The sequence below is a fragment of the Triticum dicoccoides genome, chromosome 3A, assembly GCF_002162155.2.
Source record: "Triticum dicoccoides isolate Atlit2015 ecotype Zavitan chromosome 3A, WEW_v2.0, whole genome shotgun sequence".
In the NCBI taxonomy this organism is placed as follows: domain Eukaryota; kingdom Viridiplantae; phylum Streptophyta; class Magnoliopsida; order Poales; family Poaceae; genus Triticum; species Triticum dicoccoides.
In genome coordinates this window covers 667,952,081-667,957,481 of record NC_041384.1, presented here as the reverse complement: position 1 = coordinate 667,957,481, position 5,401 = coordinate 667,952,081, and positions in this window count along the sequence as shown.

Sequence of the window (5,401 nt, the reverse complement as noted above, 5' to 3'; positions counted from 1 at the left end):
GCAGAAGGCTCGAAACAGCGTGATGAAGGCGGTTTTCAGTCTGTCAGCCGGGTTTAGCTTGATCTGGTGATATCCTGAGCATGCATCCAAAAAACTCAACAGCTCTCATCCGGCTGTGGAGTCTATCACCTGATCGATTCTTGGTAAAGCAAATGGATCCTTGGGGCAGGCCTTGTTGAGGCTCATGTAGTCAATACACATTCGCCACTGCTTGTTCTTCTTTAGTACCAGGACCGGATTTGCTAGCCATTCTGAAAAGAACACTTCCATAATGAAGCCGACTGCTAGGAGTCGGGCTATCTCTTCTCCGACAACTCTTCTCTTCTCTTCTGATAAGCGGCGCAGGGGCTGTCTGACCGGCTTTGGATCAGATCGGACATGTAACTTGTGCTCGGCGAATTCCGTCGGTACACCTGGCATGTCTTTGGGGGACCATGCGAAGATGTCCCGATTCTCATGGAGGAAATCGACGAGCTCGCCTTCCTATTTGCTGTCGAGGTCTGCACCTACGACGGCGTACCTCTCTGGGTGCTCCGGGTCCAAGGGTATCTTCTTTGTCTCTTTGGCCGGCTTGAACGAACCCTCAGCCTCCGACTCTTTTGGGCTGGGCGATACCTCAGGCTACTTGCCGGCCATCGCCACAACTCGCTCAAGGAGCCGCTTCTCAGCCGCGATTACCAGGGACTCGGCCGGCCGACTGCTCTCAGCTGCGCAAGCAGACGACTTCTGGTAGTCGCCAGCCACAATCAGAATTCCCCTAGAACTGGGCATCTTCATCTTGAGGTAGGCGTAGTTGGGGACCACCATGAACTTGGCCAAGGCAGGTCGGCCAAGCAGCGCATGGTATGGGCTCTCAAGATCCACCACCTCAAACCAAACAGGCTCTCTACGGAAGTGATCTTTGTCCCCAAAGAGGACGTCCATCAGGATCTTGCCGATTGGCGAGCAGGAAAGCCTAGGAACAATGCCGTGGAACACAGTTCGGCTGTTCTGAAGCTGTCTTTGCTTGATTCCTAACTTCTCCATGGTGTCCTTGTACAGGATATTGATGCTGCTACCCCCGTCTATCAGAACTCGCGGGAAACGCGCGGCTCGTCTGTCCGTAGCAAAGGTGGTGTCCAGGACCAAGGCATAGGAGCCCGGACTTGGCATCACTTCTGGGTGGTCAGCCCTGCTCCAGCTGATGGGTTTCTCAGACCAGTGCATGAACTCTGGCGTCTCCGATGCTACTGCATTCACCTCTTGTCGCTGCAGCCGCCTGCTGTGTCGATCATCAGCCACACTGGTGAACACCACATAAGCTCCATGCTCTTCAGGGTATTCGTCTTGTACTGCGCCGACTGGCCTGACAGCCGACTGCTGGGGCAGAGGCGGAGGCGGCTGCTCAGCAGGCGAGGGAGGCAGGAGGCCGTCTCCCTTGGCGATCCTGGTGAGCCAGTGGCACTTCCGGGTGGTGTGATTCGACGGCTTTGCGCCGTTGTGGAACTTGCAAGGTCCATCCAAGGTCTGCTCATAGGAGAAGGCAGGCAACCAGTTTGGCTTGCCGCCTTTCTGTCGCTTGGGCGGGGGCTGCTCATCTGGCTGCTGGGCTTCAACGGTCGCGACCTGCCGGCTACTGGAAGCCGGCTGCGGGGCCTTGCACTTGTTGTCGCCCTGCTGTTGTCGTCGGCCGGCATCTGCCGCCGGAGTTCTTGGAGCTTGAGGAGCCACTTTGCCAGTTGTGCTAATTTGAATTTCCGCCTTCATGGAGGAGTCGGCCGTGGCGTACTTGTCCGCTATGATCAGTAGCTTGTCACAAAGGAGCTTGTGCTTGAGGAGGGTGCCTTCTCTACACCCGGCCGTGAAGTACTCGATGGCCTGCACCTCGTGCACGCCCTCGCAGGAGTTCTGGAGCTCGGCCCAACGCATGAGGTAATCGCGAGTCGACTCCTCGGGGCCTTGCACGCACAAGGAGAGCTGACGAGGCTTGGGAGGACGCTTGTACGTGCTGGTGAAGTTGCGGACGAACACTTCGGTGAAGTCGACCCAGCTGTTGATGCTGCAGGGCTTCAGGCTGTTCAGCCATTTCTGGGCCATGCCCTGAAGCATGAGCGGAACGTACTTTACGACGACACGCTTGTTGCCGTTTGCTATGCTGACAGCCGTGGAGTAGTCGACTAGCCAGTCTTCCGGCTTCACGGAGCCGGTATACTTGGGTGTGTCTCTTGGGAGCGTGAACCCTCTGGGAAAGGGTTCGTCCCGAATGCGGGGCCCGAAACAAGGCGGACCCAGCTCGTCTTCCTCTTCCAGCGCTAAGGATTGGTGGAGCCGGTCGATCCGGTGGCGGGCGTCATTCTGTCCAACTCCCTCTTGGCGGCCAAGGCGGTCACCGAGAGTCGGATGGTCAACAGGCGGCGGGGAGACTCGTCTCTCCTTGCGAGGAGGGGGAGGCGGACAGTCGTCCCGTCATTCTATGGCTCTTGGGCGACCGTCTCGGTCGCGCTCTATGGTAATGCGAGTCCGACTGTGGCTGACAGTCGGCTCCTTGTCTCTTCTTCCTCGGGTGCCGCCAGTCGGCGTCTGAGACGTTGCGCCTTGATCTCGGTGAAGGTCGTCGACGGGCCGTTGAGGTGCCTCCGTGCGGCAGCCGGCCTCGTTCTGCGCGGCGGCCGCGTCGAGAAGCTGCTGGACTCGTTCCATCATGAGGCGGAGTTCTTCACCCTCGAAATTGTCCAGCTCATCCGCCGCTGCCTAGGCGGCTCGGATGTTCTCCGTTGGTGTAGCGTACACAGGGCGGCTTGCCCCAAACAGGTTGGCGATGGCTACGCCGCGCTGCCGGACTGCGCCAAGGCGGCTGGGCCCCGCCGGGGCCGGCGAGCCGCCGACGGCGCGATCCATCTCCCGCTGGTAGGCTTCTGACAAGCGCCTCATGCTGGCCAGCTTCTTTGCGCCTTCAATGAGCTGAAGGCGGCGCGCCTCCAACGTCTCTGCATCAGCGTCTTCCAGAATGGGCGCAGTTAGGTCTTGCAGCGCCGCGCCGAGCGAGTCATGCGCTCCTCCACCGGGGAGCTCGTCATGACTGATGACTAGCACCTCGGTGACGGTGCTTCCATTGCTCTCTGCGTGGGGGAGAGGTTCGTCGTAGACCACCACGTTGGTGGGGAACGCGTCGAGCGACGCGGTGTCGGAGTCGACCAGCATCGGGTCGGTGGAGCCTACGGACTCCAAGTCTACGGCAGGCTCACCGGAAACGTGGAGTTGATCGAGCAGGCCCGCGAGGAGGTTCTCGGGGCCGCCCGTGCCTGCGTTGGATGCAAGTTCGTCAGAGAGGCGGACCTCGCCGACAATTTCGGCCAAGGAGCCGACCGCGCAGGCGATCTCGACGCCGCTTAGCGCGTCGGCGCAAACTCCATCTGGCGTGGCTGGCTGGCTGCGCTCGCCAGGGACGAAAAGGGTTCCCGTCCAGAGCAGATCTCCAGACGGCGGTGCACCAGGCCCCACAGTGGGCGCCAAATGTCGGGGGTTTGGTGCGACATATGCCAACAGATGGCTTATCATGGTGGGGCGAGTAGAATGTCGCCGGTGCCTGGAAACGGGATGAGGCAAAGACATGCACGCCGGCGAATCTTACCCAGCTTCGGGGCTCTCTGGGGAGATAATACCCCTACTGCTGCTCTGCGGGGTCTCCGCATGATCACTATGGCAAAGTGTTTACACGGTTGCTCCTTGAGCTATTTTCTGGTGGTAGGAGAGGGAAAGGCTAGCTCTCTCCCTTCTATATGATCTGGTCTAGAGCTAATGGGTTCCAACCCTTTGCATGGGTGCCCTGGGGGGATTATATAGGCCTACCCCCCAGGGGTACAATGGTAATCCGGCTAGAAACGGGCCCAGCCGTTAGTGCCTCTGGCCTCCGTCTTCTCTGCCGACCGCTGGGGCCCGCCGGCTGGTGGCCCCCACTGACTGGCCTGGTACGGAGCCGACAGGCCGCGTCCGCCGCGGGCGGGTCTTGCCGGCTGCTGATTACTGTAGCCGTACTTCTGATGACGCGGGCTTGATCATGAGGTCGTGGCAATAGCCCCGCCGCCTGGCGGGTGATAACTGTTGCCACTCCCCATCACATCTTGATTAATGGTGCGTGGGCCCCGGGGGAGGGCTCGGCCGACTCCCCCGGGCCGACTCCCGACGGGTCCGACTGGTGGTTCTCCCGCCGTCTCCCGAGGTCTCACTGACTGGTGGGCCCTGCTGCCTCCAGGCCGTACAGACAAGCCGTCGTGGGTGCATGATTCGGCCCTGCCGTGCTAATGTCAGGGCCGGCATGGCAACAGTGCCACGCTGCACGGAGATCTTTCGTGGTACGGCGTACTGTGGCCATGCCTGCCCTTGTTGAGGGGCGGGGGTGGGCTTTGCCGTAGCCACGCCTCTGCCTCGTCCCCTTTGATGAGGTCATGGGGTTTGTTGGAGTCGCAGGCCGACTCCCCAAAGCCGGCTTCTCTGGAAGTCGTCCCTGGGACTTGGCCGTGAGCGGGCAGTCGGCCGCCTTGCCGTCGACTCCTCAGGAGGTGTCTCTTTGTCCTGGGGTCTTGAGGGGCGCAGCCTGCCCCGATATCTTGAAAGATTCTGGGACTCGGGTTGGCCTATCCGTGGCCCATTACTCCGACACCATTAACATGAAAAGTGACATTGCCTTTGTTGCAATCAATAACAGCCCCTGCAGTATGAAGAAAAGGTCTTCCAAGAATAATAGACATACTATCGTCCTCTAGAATATCAAGAACAACAAAGTCCGTTTAAATAGTAACGTTTGCAACCACAAAAGGCACATCCTCACAAATGCCGACAGGTATACCAATTGATTTATCAGACATTTTCAAAGATATTTCAGTAGGTGTCAACTTATTTAAGTCAAGTCTACGATATAAAGAGAGAGTCATAACACTAACACCGGCTCCAAGATCACATAAAGCAGTTTTAACATAGTTTCTTTTAATGGAGCATGGTATTGTAGGTACTCCTGGATCTCCAAGTTTCTTTGGTATTCCACCCTTAAAAGTATAATTAGCAAGCATGGTGGAAATTTCAGCTTCTGGTATCTTTCTTTTATTTGTAACAATATCTTTCATGTACTTAGCATAAGGATTCATTTTGAGCATATCAGTCAATCGCATACGCAAAACGATAGGTCTAATCATTTCAGCAAAGCGCTCAAAATCCTCATCATCCATTTTCTTGGATGGTTTGGGAGGAAAAGGCATGGGTTTCTGAACCCAAGGTTCTCTTTCTTTACCATGTTTTCTAGCAACAAAGTCTTTCTTATCATAACGTTGATTCTTTGATTGTGGGTTATCAAGATCAATAGCAGGTTCAATTTCTACATCATTATCATTACTAGGTTGAGCATCATTATGAACATCATCATTAACAT